Source organism: Canis lupus, chromosome 17 (assembly GCF_011100685.1).
Source record: "Canis lupus familiaris isolate Mischka breed German Shepherd chromosome 17, alternate assembly UU_Cfam_GSD_1.0, whole genome shotgun sequence".
Classification (NCBI taxonomy): domain Eukaryota; kingdom Metazoa; phylum Chordata; class Mammalia; order Carnivora; family Canidae; genus Canis; species Canis lupus.
The window spans coordinates 43,160,982-43,175,454 of NC_049238.1; positions in this window are offsets into that span (position 1 = coordinate 43,160,982).

The window sequence follows — 14,473 nt, forward strand, 5'->3', positions numbered from 1 at the left end:
AAATTCCAATAGAAACCTAAACCTGGTATGTCATCCTCAAACTATAGAAAAACCAAAGATAATGAAAAAATTTCTGAAAGAAGCCACAGGGGGAAAATACCTTACCTATAGAGAAGTGGAGAATTGTATCAGACTTCTCTTCAGTACCATGAAAACAAGAAGACAGTGGAATGAAATATTTTAAATATCTAGAGAAAAATATCCAGCAATCTAGATTATATATTCCACTAAATCTTTTAAGGTAAGGAAAAACAGACTTTCAAGATAAACAGAAATTGGGAGAATTTGTTGCCAACAGAACTGTCTTGAAAGAAATGTTAAAAGAAGTTCATCAAAGCGAAGGAAAATGATATAGATGAGAAACTGAGATCTATATAATGAAGAAGGAGCGTTAAAGTAAGGAATAAAAATTTTAAAAATAATTCAATTAAAGGTGGGAAGAGGACCTGAATAGACATTTCTTTTTCCCAGGAAGACACACATGGCCAACAGACACATGAAAAGTTACTCAACATTACTCATCATCAGGGAAATGCAAAACGAACCACAATGCGATGTCACCTTACACTTGTCAGAATGGCTAGAATCAAAAAGACAAAAAATAACAAGTATTAGTGAAGAAGTGGGAAAAAAAGGAAACCTTCATGAACTGTTAGTGGGAATTTAAATTGGTGCAGTTACTATGGAAAACAACGTGTAAGTTTCTCAAAAAATTAAAAATAGAAATACCATGCGATCCACTAATTCTGCTGAGTATTTACCTAAAGAAAACAAAAACACTAATTTGAAAAGATATATGCACCCTTATGCTTATTGTAGCAGTATTTATAAAAACCAAGATATGGAAGCGACCCAAGTGTCCATCAATAGATGAATAGATATTGTATTGATATATATGAAATGGAATTTTACTCATCCGTAAAATATAATAAAATTTTTCCATTTGTGACAGCATGAATGGACCTGGAGGATGTTTTTTAAACTAAATGAGACAAAGACAACCATATGATTTCACTTATATGTGGAATCTGAAAACCAAAACAGATGAACAGACAAACAAAACATAAACAGAACCATAATTGCAGAGAACAAACTGGTGGTTGCCAGAGAGAAAAGGAAGGGGATGGGCAAAAAGGAGTGAAGGGAAGTAGGAAATATAGATTTATAGTTATGGGCCAATTATGGAGGTCCAGAGGCAAGATGTCCCAGAGACTTGTGGGAAAACCTCTGATGGGATCTATGATGCAATGAGAAGTATCAGTGTTCATTTGATATGTTCCCAGCCCTGGCTCCTATTTGCCCAGCTGCTCTTTCCCTCTGCACTCCTCCCTGTTGTGCAGCTCATGAGTCAGTACTCTAGATGAAGAGTGTCCTGCACAGCTGAGGAAACCAGGTGATCAGTCACATGCTTTCACTGTTCCCCACAGGAGAAATCACGGTTGGAGATAAACTCCATTAGTACTGATCTGAACCATGCTGAGGGAGGAATGATCCAGGTAAAGTAAGACTTCCTTCCACTCTCCAATGTGTCCAACTTTGGATATTTTTGCTCCATCCATGTACTGAAACTTTTCTGCTGGACTCCTGGACTTCCACAAAGACTTTCTTATTCTTGGGTGAATGCCTAAGTCAGTATTTTCCAGTCTCACAAACAATATCCAGCCAGGAAAGGCTGGAAGCAATTCATAGGCCACTTTAGGGTCTATAGTTGGGACCAAGGTCTATATGCCTATTATCTAATGGAAGGGTAGGTGAGACTTCACCTGAGCACCTTGGCCTATGGTGCTGTATCTCACAGCTCCTACAAAGGTACTTTTGTCAAAGGTACTTTTGTTTGTGGATGGATGCCAAATTGTTTTTGAGGGTAAAAATGAAGAGGGGTATCTTATTTTGCTACCTTGATTATGTCACTGTTCCTCAAAATGCTCTTTAAATTTTCTTGACCCCAGATTTTATATCAAATGGAAGGTTGGGGAAAAAGTTCTGGATGGCCTGATCACTGCCAGTGAGTGTAGGGAAATCCTTATTAAAGGGATAAATACTCAACTAAAAAGCTTTTCATAATTCTTGTAGTTAAAGGTCTAGAGAATATGAGCTCAAACAGAGGAAAATTCACCATATAAAAGAGTAGGCCAAAACAAAGAAAAAAAACATGAATATAATTTAATAAAATTATTGGACATAGACTATAAATATGTGGTCCAAATTTTACAATATTAAACATGAAATGGACAATAAGAAGTAAATAAGAAAAAAAATCAAGTTTGTTTAATTTAAAAATAACCTCTACCACTTCATGCCCACTAGAATGGTTATAATAAAAAAGGAAAAAGAACAAGTGTGTAAACATATAGAGAAATTGAATTCCTTATACATTGTTATTGGAAATCTAAAATGGTTTGGCTGCGGTGGTAAACATTTTGATGGTTCCTCCAATTGGTAAACACAGAGTTACACAACTGTGCAACTGGAAAGTCGAAAATCGGCAAGGCAGGCCAGCAGTCTGAAAGTTTGGACAGGAGCTGGTGTTTCAGTTTTGAGCCCAAATTCTGCATGGCAGCAGGTTGGAAACTCAGTCAGGATTTCTATGTTTTAGCCTGGAGGCAGAATTCCTTCTCTTTCAGGACACTTCACTGTTGATCAAACAACTGGACACCGTAGCCTCGCCACTTTGACATGTAAAATTGACCTTCACAACCACTTTCTAATAGGAGCTTGCAGTGCCAGAACACATTTGTCAAATCCCTTTCCTTTGTTAAACTGATGGTAGAAGGACATTTTAAGACAGTGCTTTTGTCAGTCCAAAATTCTGACCAACTCATGTTGATTGAGCATGTAGCATTAGTTAGAAACCATTCATCATTTAGAGATGTTTCTTTTTTTTTTTAATTTAAATTCAATTTGCCAGCATATAGTTTAACATCCAGTGCTCATCCCAAGTGCCCTCCTTAGTGCCTGTCACCCAGTCACTCCACCACCACCTTCGTCCCCTTCTGCAACCGTTTGTTTGTTTCCCAGAGTTAGGAGACTCTCACGGTTTGTCTTTCTCTCTAATTTTTCCCCACTTAGTTTCCCTACTTTTCCTTATAGTCCCTTTCACTATCTTACATTCCATGTATGAGTGAAATCATATGATGATTGTCTTTCTGCAGTATAATCTAGCCTATCCTGGGTGGCATAGCAGTTGTGTGTGTGTGATATCTATATTTAAATTAAGAAAATATATCTTAAGGGATCACTGGGTGGCTCAGCGGTTGCGCATCTGCCTTCAGCTAAGATCATAATCCTGAAGTCCTGGGATGGAGTCCCACATCAGGCTCCCCACAGGGAGCCTGCTTCTCCCTCTGCCTATGTCTCTGACTGTCTGTGTCTCTCATGAATAAATAAATATAATCTTTAAAAAAAAAAACAGGAAAAGAAAATATATCTTAAAATGGAGGCATTTTAGGAGATGAAAGAAAGACCTGAATCTACAGCATTTTAGCAAATCTCTCATACTAATGACATTTAGTTCGTAGTACTAGTGAGTCGTAAGTTATCCAAAGTTGCCAGTGCCCTAAAACTCATCAGGCTGTGACCAGATACATTTAGTTGAGAGAGATCTGAGAAAATTGTTTAGATCCAAGACCATCCTTTTTACTGGTATGAATTGGATTTCACAAAAATATTTCATACATCACCATTATGTAATGTAAAAGACTTACTGTTGATTTTAAATATTTGGAGATTGCTAACCTACAGAATGAACAAACAGTATAAATTGGATATTTAGAGTAGGACTTAATTATTCAGTGTTATTACTAGGAAGAAGCATAGATGGGAGGTAAATTACACGGTCTCCTTTATGAATTAAAAAATTACTATCAATCAAAGTACTAATGTTAAAATCTGTTTATTTTCTCTGAAAGCATAATTCCTGATTAAAGATCTGCCATAAAGATGGACTGCCCTTTGGTCAGTTCTATGCAGCATAATAAAAAGATCTCTAGACCAGGAATTATATGGAGTATATTCCTACTTACACTATTGTGAGAACTTTCTTATCTAATATCTTAAATATACTTAAAAGGAATGATGGAAATATCTGCACAGCAGCTGAACAAAGCAGGAAATATATTTGGTATTAAGTTAGTTCACAATGGCTCAAATGCACCTTATAGGGTAGCATCCATAAATCAGCCAGGGCTGGGATGTCATTTATTGTATGCTTTGAAACAGGTTCACTACATACTTTGTAATGTGCTTGTACTAGCTTTCTTCCTAATATGGGGAGATAATTTGTGACAAATTGTAGGTAATACATAAGTTATGTCCTCTTTCCAATATGTCTTGACTCTAAGACATTGTCCTTGGTGTATCAGAAATAAAAATGTTCAATTAATATTTAAAAATTCAACCTCACATCAATAGAACTCAAAAATAGGGGATGTATAAATGACTTGCTTTTTAGATTGGTCAAGATTTTATAAGTTATTTTTTTAAGATTTATTTATTTATTCATGAGAGACACAGAGAGAGAGGCAGAGACATAAGCAGAGGGAGAAGCAGGCTCCTTGCAGGGAGCCTGATGTGGGACTTGATCTCAGATCCCAGAATCACAACCTGAGCCGAAGGCAGGTGCCCAATAGCGGAGCCACCCAGGTATCTCAAGATTTTAAAAGTTATTGATGGAAAATCTCATATACTGCTGGTAGGGTTGCAAATTAGTAAAATACTTGCTTCCAGACTATTTAATAGAAGTATTGATTTAAAAATTGTGCTCAAGTGTTGAGTCAAAATTCTGCACATAGTAGTAAATTATCCTTAAGACAACATAATGGAAAATAATACATGTACAAAAATGTGTATTACTGTATTGTTTGAATTTGTGGAAAATGAGGCAATCTAAATAGCTATTTATAGGTATTAAATAAAATATGGCATAGCATTTTCATAGATAAAATGGCAGAGACAATTTTGGTCATATATATAGGAAGTATATATATCATCCCATATTATAAGGCACTCATTTAAATGTTTTTATAAGCATATATGCAAAATATCATATATCATGTCACATTGAATAAAATATTAAATATAATAATATTAAAATATTAACAGCGTTATATGCAGGCAGTGCAATTACATAATTATATATAACTAAAATACTTAATTCATTTGCATTTTTTCTTGAGTAAGCATATACTACTTTCATAATAAAATAACATTCTAGGATGTATTAACAGAGTCACAGGTGGTCTCTAAATCAAATTACTGACTAAGTATTTAAACTGAAGCAGACTATATTTTTTATTGGTTTCTTTTGGTAAAAAGATGACTTTATTCAAGAATGTAAACTAGTAAGCATAGCAAAACTAACTTCAAATCGTTATGATATACAAAGGCACATCACTTTGCTTATTAAATATGTTTTCACCTCATCCATGTGTCCCACATGGTTTTATTATTCCCATTAATTCCAATGAGTCTGAGTGTGGTGAGCAGGGAGGAAATGTCAGAAGCAGTGGAAGGGTCATGATAATAGCATGACCTTTCATTATTCAATTATTCATTTTTCATAATTATTTCACATATTTATTCTTACATCCAGAAACCACTTTGTTTCTTGGGTTAAAGATAGATACAAACACTGAAGTGCTGTATTCTATAATGTATTATATACATTATACTGTATTCTATAATGGAATCTCTTTCCAAGTGTGTGGTAAAAAAAAAAATGCTAAATATAAGGATGACAAAAAACACCAAAAATTATTAAATGAAATCTTCTCACTAAGGATTGCTCTGCAATTGAGATAAATGGACTTGATGAACTAATGGTTTTTTATTGCTCTTCTTAATCTTCTTAATTTTAGAAGGAAAAATGGCCCATGTAGTGCTTTGGGGCTTAACTATTCTGAACATAGAAAAGTGACTGAAAATTTAGCAACTATCTTGATTAATGTATAATCCTTTTATTACAGTCCTCTCATTCTCAGTAATTTGGGGAGGTTCTATGAAATGACAGCTGCTGAAAGATTCGTTAATATGTTGATGATGGAGGTGCCAAGGGTTTGTAAACTTAGGACATATTCAGGGGGTATGATTTTTCCATGCTTAAAGAATTTCAAGGCCCATAGCAAAGACTTTCAAATTATTCCATATAAGAAAGAGAAAACTAAGAAAACAGATCTCTGGGACCAGTCTCTACTTCACTGATGAAAGACCCAATTTTAACAGCTATGGGAAGGAGGTCTTGAAAACCATAGGGCTCTCCTCAACCTCTGTTGGGTAGAGGTTCATGGATTTTTATGTAGTTGCCAATAGAAACAATAATATAACCATTCTTTAGGCACAGATATCTGAAAATAGCTTTAAGTATGACAACAAATTTCATGCTCAAATTAATACTTTTCCTTTAACCTACAATTCATTCACAATTAAACATCATGAAAACGTTAGAAGAGTTTGTCAGTTCTACAAGATTTTGATTAGATCATTTCTACCTCCATGAGAGCTTAATTCTAACCTCATGTCCTCAAGGCAGTAGGTGCCTAAGGTAGCTCTCTTCTCAGCTGGATAATATTTATCTTCATCTGTGGAGCATCTATTACTTGCAGAACCATTCTTTGTGCCCTGGTGGTAGAGTAGAAAAAGAAACACTGGTCTTGGAATGAGCATATTTAAGCTTAAATCTCAGCTATGTTAATATCTATATAAATTTAAGAAATTTGCCGTGTCTCAATTTCCCAAAGTAAAATGTGAATAAAAGTATCTCTGCCAGTCATTATAAAAATTTGCTGAGATGGTTTACTACAATTTCACTCAACAGACACATCCTATGAACCTACTATGTGCCAAAGCATTGGTAGGCACTACAGCTACAGAGGTGAAGCAATCAGAGCAAGTTTACTGTTACATAGAGGAGAATATTAAAGTCAACAATACGCCATACAAATAATGGCAAGCATTACTAAGATTCCAAAAAAGAAATTATGAGAAAGAATTACATGAGATACTACTGTTAGGCTGAAGACAGTCTTCTGTAAAGAAATGGCATTTAAGCTGAGATCTTAACAAATTATTGAGAGACTGCTAAGCAAAGATTGGGAGGTAAAGCAATGAGGCAGGCCGAATGAAAATCAAGGTGAGAAAAAACTTTGAAATCAGAAATAAATAGAAACAAATAGAATGCCCTCAACAAGTGAATGAGTAAACTAACTTAGTACATCTATACAGTGGAAAATAATGCAGTGATAAATGAGCTATCAAGCCACAAAAAGACACAGTCAATTCTTAAATACATATTGCTAAATTATATAAGTCAGCCTGAAATGACTATATACAATACAATTTCAATTATATGACATTCTGGAAAAGGCAAAACTGTAGAGGCAAAAAAAATGAAAAAAAAAAGTATGTATATGTGTGTGTGTGCACACACATATATATCAGTGTTTGCCAGAGGTTTGCAAGTAGGGAAGGTAACCTTCACTCATTGAAGCACAGGGGATTGTTTAGGATGATAAAAATATCTTGTATAATATTATAATTGTGATATATTACGTTATATAGTTGTCCAAAAGCATTATACTTTAAAGCAAAAAAAATGAATTTTTAACACATGAAAATTTTAAATATTTAGGGTTTGGTGGAAAATCCAGAATGGAATGCAGAATGTGAAAAAATTAATCTAATTGTATTACAAATGTATAAAACAACCTCCTTAAATGGGGATGGAGAAAAAGCTGCTGACCCGAGTAACTTTGGAAAGTGGAGTCTGGAAATCTAAAAGCAAAAGATACTGTACAGATGCACTATACTCCAGTTGATAATGTTGTATCTCATGGGAATATGGGTTAACAATTATAATGTTTTTATTAAACATGTATACTGGAAATAAAAAATAAGTGAATGACAATCGTGGTAGGCAAGTTTTTCTCTGTTGTAGCATGAGGTTAGACAAGCAAGGGGAGGATATTGTAAAGGTCTAAGTGGTAATGGATTTGAATTGGAGATGTCAGTACAAATTCATTTTCACTTAATGTAGATACAGATGGATACTACACAAATACTTATAGATATATGTATATTCTTGTGTTAATCTATATGTGTATATTTCCATGCTCTGTCAGTTAACAGAGCCTAGAAATAGTGACATGCCAGTAGCAATGAACACACTAGCACTAGGTTTGGTTCCAAGGCTCCTTGAGAAATTGCTGATTATAGGATGGGGCAGTAATATACAAATGAACCTGGATCATACGGTGGTGCACAGGAAAACCAAACAAAAAAACCCCACAATAATGGGAATATATCAAAGGGAAACAGAAGCCAACAGAAAGAGCTACCAATAGCCAAAATTGGAAGAATTTGACCACCAAAATAAAGTGGTGGGTTAAAGCTCAAAGTATAAAGTAAATATTTATGAGTTCATATTGATATAAAATCGTAATTAAATAAATTAGTAAATGGGGGAGAAGAGACAAATCTCCCAGTCAGAAGAATTCCAAGTAAGTTTTGTATATACTCTGCCCTGAAGGAGAATGAACATAACTTTTTACTTTAAAAAAAAAATATATATATATATATTTTAAAGATTTTATTTATTTATTCATAGAGACACAGAGAGAGGCAGAGACACAGACAGAGGGAGAAGCAGGCACCATGCAGGGAGCCTGATGTGGGACTCGATCCAGAGTCCTCAGGATCACGCCCTGGGCTGCAGGAGGCGCTAAACCGGTGCACCATGGGGCTGCCCTAACTTCTTACTTCTTAAGTATGGACTGTGCATAGTGATTTACTTCTATAGGGAAGAGTACGACCAGTAAGAAAAGGAAAGTAAATTTAGAGGTGCCTGGATCTACATTCAGCTCAGGTCATGATCCCAGGCTCTTGGAATCGAGCCCCACATCAAGCTCCCCACTTGTCAGAGAGCCTGCTTCTCCGTGTCTCTCTGCTGCTCCCCCTACTTGGGTGTGCATGCTCTCTCTCTGTCAAATAAATACATAAATCTTAAAAAAAAAAAAAAAGAAGCGAATTTATACCAGAGAGCTCTGACAAACATTACCTTAGCCAGACTATAAAGGTCAGCATCAATAGTGATGTCATGTTGAAAGTACATATGCTTGGTATAATGCAATGAGAGGAATATTTTTTCTCTGTAGTCTTTCTCCCCAACTTTAATCTCAAGTCTAATCATGAAAATAAAATCAGACAAATCCCAGTAAAGGGCCATTTTACAAAATACCCTAACCAGTATTCCTCAAAATTTTCAGGGTCATCATAAACGTGTAAGTCTTAGTGTCACAGCTGTGAGGAGCCTAAGGAAACATGATGGCTAAATCTAATGTAGTATCTCGGATAGGATCCTGGAGCAAAAAACACTCATTGGATAAAAACTAAGATAATATTAACAATGTAGGGATTTGGGTTATTAATATTTTATCAACATTAACTCATTAATTGTAAAAAATATATCATATCAAAGTAAGATTTAATAATAGGGAAAACTTGCTGAAGGATTTATGGAAACTGTCATATTCTGATCAGTTTTTACATAAATGAAAAACTGTTCTAAAACTAAAGTTTATTTTAAACACTGAAAAAAGTCACCTGGAACAGAGTAAGTAAAGGAGAAAGGTGATACTTAATGTAGCTGGAAAGCTAGATACAGGTTAGGTGACACAGGGCTTTGCAGTCCCTGTAAAGGTATTAGAAATATCTTCTCAGTACACTGGGAAACAATGGAAAACTTTAAATCTGGCATATGATATGATCCCATATATGACTTAAAATGATAATAAAACTCTAGCAGTTGTGTACAAGAATGGATAGGAATTAGGTGTGGGTGGAACAAGGATATGAGAATTAAAATGGCAACCCTAAGGAAGTTCTTATAATAGTACAAGATAGAGATGATGGTAGCTACAAAGATTCTGATAGAAAATCTTTAATGATTTTGAAGTATATTTGTATATAAAATGGGAAAACATAGTTATAGATTGAATATTGGATTGAGGTAGAGTGAATTGTCCGTAATAACATACATTTCCAGCACTCACTCTGGTAGCAGAAAATTTACAGAGATGTATAGAATTACCAGGAAAATCCTTGGAGGAAAACACAAGATTTTGTTTTGGATATGTTGAGTTTGGCTCAAATTTGGAGATAATCAATTGAATATGCTCAGAAGAGAGATCAAAATAAGAAAAAAAATGGATAGTTAAGACATTTTAGGTGATATTCACAGATATGAAAATGAATGAGATCATCTAGGACGATAGAATACAAAGTAAAAAAATATAGAACTAGAAAGAACTGAAGTATTTGGGCAGGATAGTAAGAGTGGAGAAATAAAGAGAGCTTGACATGTTAGAACATGGAAATTGTATCAAGAAAGGGAAGTTTGTGGGTCTATTAAGTGCTGCTATGAGTTCTAAGCAGATGAGAAAAGAAAATGTTTTATTGGATGCAAGAATATAAGGGTCATTTTTGTCTTAAGAGCAGTTTTTGTATAATAGTGTGCACAGGAATCATGCACTGGGGAGTGAGTGATTAGTGAGGAAGTCAATACTGCAGATGTTGAAATATTCCAAAAAGTTTGAGTGTGATGTGGAAAAAGAAATAGGACAGTAGCTGGGAAAATATATGAATTAAATGTGAGATAGTTTTAGATAGATTTACTCCTAGGTATTTGAGGAGAACACTGGGTTCATTGAGAAAATGAGAAGTGATAGAATCTGGAACACATATATTGGCATTTCATATAAGGAAGAATACTTCCTACATGGTAATGAGATAGAAGGAAACAGATAGAAGGAGAAGACAATGACTAAGGCAGAGAATAATACTTTAAAAAATGGTGGTGGAAGAATGGGGAATTTTTAAATTGCTTTTATTTTCTCAATAAAGTGTAAGGTGTATTAATTAGCTAAAATTGAAAGAAGAAAGGAGATACTTTTTTTAGTATTGTAATTCAGGTATACATAAGTGTTTTTTAGAGTGAACATACTAGAGAAATATAATCAAACATCTTGCAATGTCAAGTACTCTTTTAAGGAGATGATCATGACATTTTAAACACAACAATATTCAGGTGGCTGGATGCAGGGACAGAGAATGCGAATGGTTTTTGTTTGTTTGTTTGTTTTTTGTTTTGTTTTTACCTCAAAGTGAGATTTTGATAGAAGCAGAAAGTACAAATAGAGACGGGTGAATTAATAGAATGCTAAATATAAGTATGGGTCATAAAATATCACCTGAATGAAGAGAGAAGTAAGTAGAGGCAGAAAGAGTATGTTAAGTAGTACATAAAAGGTAATGGAGTCAATGGATTTTAAGTGACAGCAGATTGTATTAGGAGAGATCATTAATGTAAGTTGCCATGACAAACAAAACCCTCAAATTCTCATTGAATAACACTGCAAAAGGTAATTTCTTTGGGAAGAAAAGTTTGAAATGTATTAGTGATATTTTATTCCATTTAGTGACTTGGCTGCTTTAAATTGCCTCCATTATGTGATGCTGTTATCTCAATGCATGGCCTTCAAAGTCATTTAAGCAGATGAAGCAAGGAATGTAAGATTTGCACATTTATCTTATCACTTTACAGTCTATACTTTAACCAGAATTAACCTCATGGCCTGAATTTGCTCCAAGGAAGTTTGATTTTTGGGGGGTATAGTTGCTAAACACTTTCTCTGCCACAGAAGCCGAAGGTTGTTTTCAGTGTCAGTGTTAATTAGATGAGCTGGAAATATGGAAAATTATAAAGTGTCTTTTGACATTCTACATTTTGGCAATTTAGTGTGTTGGTAATTTTCAGTGTTTGTTAATAACAAAATCTATGGCATGACCCTAGCCTTATATGACTGAGGTAGAGAGGATAAAGAGGACTCTGGAAATAAGGCTGTAAATAATTGAGCACAGACAAAACTTTCAATGAAGAAAGCCTGTAGATTTCAGCAACCAAGTATGGAAGAGAAGGTTAGAGATGTATGGCATAAACTTGAAAATGGAGGGGAAGTTTATGACCTAAAAAAGATACAAAAGAATGAGAATGAAGACATTCCCAGGTCCCCACCATGAGATACTTTTGGTGTGAGAGGATGTGAAATCTCTTCTGGAGGGGGGATATGAAAACATATCAGAAGAGAGTCAGATTTTAGGTAAGACAAGATGATGGGGAAAATGTTTCAGAAAAAGTTTGAAAATAGGGAGCTTGTATATGCACAAACCAGCAGAAGGGTAGAATTTGGGTGTGGTGGTATCTGTTGAAGACATAAGAGTGTGTATAGGTCATTACATGGGTGATTTATCAGGGAATAATGAGTAATCAAAAAGGTCTGAACTCTGTACTGAAATCTAAGTCTTAAATACAATCAGTCTTAAATACTATCAAAACATCTGAAAGAAAACATTGGAAATAAAATATGAGGCAGATAAAATATAAATTTATTGTATGATTAGTGTTTTTCTATTTCAATTTTTTATTCCTTTTTGCCTCTCCATCTAGTCAGCAAATTTTCCTAAATAAGTGATCATATTGTTAATGTCCCTATATTTTTCTTAGCAATTATTGAATATTTCTGGGCATATTATCTATGTCCTTCTAGCTACCTAAGATTAACTTGCCAAAATAGTCATAGCATATTTTTACCAGGCCACTCTTAAATTAATAGGCCTTTTCAGTGACTAAAGAAATAATATAGAGGAAAAGTCAATGTGATTATTTGAAATCTATCATTAGTTATTCCTGAATAACTAAAGCTGTTTCTTATGTGATATGTTTCATAAGTGCCCTCCTTCTCTCTTTCTTTCTCTCTCCACACACACACACACACACACACACACACACACACACACGTTTTCTATACACAGTCTTACAAAAATAAAACTTAAGAATTTAGTGTGCTTGGAAGAGACAAGAGGGTATGAATAAAAGTGATTGAGGTAATTTTCTCTCAAAATTAAATTCTCTTTGATGACTCAAATAAGTTTTTCAGACTCTTCAGAGTACTTGATCCATAGCTGTACAAAACGAAATTTTTCTGTGTTACATCTCTCTCTCTCTCAAAATACAGGGTTGGTGCTGGGAATTAAGAAATTGTCAAAAACCTGATAGAACCCAGATTTGTTCCAGAAGGCTGTTTGAGAAATTAGCTACATTAAATTGAGGCATAATTGTAGGACACAGGGGAACCTAAATATTTCTGAAAAAGAAAAAAAAAAAAAACCCTCCTAAGTGGAAACTAACAACCAGGAAAATGTATGAGCAATATCTTCTACCCAAGATTAACAGGCTCCCTATCCATACTTACACCTACCTCCCAATGCAACATTGCCAAAGATATCATTATTACTCTTACTCTTCTGCTTAGAAAACAGATGGAAGCAAGTTGCAATGAAATTGAGGAATATAGCAAAAGCTGTCCAATAATGGAGTAGACTGTTTTTACTAATAGGGATCTCCCAATCCTAGAAATATTTGCCCGTGTAACCATCTATCAATTATAAAGTAGCAATGATACTTTCATAGGTTTATAGACCTGGATGTTTCCTACTACCTCCTTACTCGAAGGACCGTACGTCAATAATTAAGTACAAATGCACAACATTTCTGCTGATTTTACTACCTTCGAGTATCAGGTTAAGTGAATAATGGGTGATTAACACTTTCTTTGATTTCCTGTTGGCACAACACATGCCCCAAGCTTCCTCCCCTCTTTCTGCCTGAACATAGAAGACTACACGGTGAAAGTTTGCTTTGAGCTTGGTTCCTCTGGAATTCATGCAGCTTCAGATCAATGTCTGTCTACTTATAGGCTTAACCAGAACCAGCACTGCCACTGACTACTAAAGGGAAGAATAAGGCTCCACAAAGAGATGTTCATGTACCCCAACCCCAGAAGCCACTCTGCTATTTCTATGGAAACCTTCACCAGACATCAGCATGCTGAACTGTGTAAGTGAATGAGCAGGTATGTTCTTTTCATCACCACAGCTCCTAGAGAGCAACCACTTCTTAGAATGAAAGAATGTGGTGAATATCATTCTTTATTCTGACAGATAAATTGTTCAACAGAATGGTGAGTTCTTTTCAGAAATTGCATCGTGCTATTCTTTTTTTTTTTTTTTCTCTCTCATAGTTAAGCATTTCCTTCAGAATGATTTATATAAGATTGGGGAAATGAGGAAGGAAAATGACTCCCATTTACAAAATACCTAGTGTGCACTAGATACTTTGAATGTTTTTATTTTTAACATTTTCCCAGGAGAAAAAAAAAATGGTTTACATGGTTTGATTAAAATGGCATAGCCCTCAAATTGGAAAGCCAAGACTAAAATCACTCTAGGTTTGATTGCAAAGTCCAATGTGTTTTTTGTGTCCTTAAAAATGAAGGCCTCTGGGAAGTAGACAGGCAGACAGTGGAGAAGGGGCGTGGATCCAAAACCCAAAAAGCTGAATCAATGAAAGAAGATAAAAAATAAG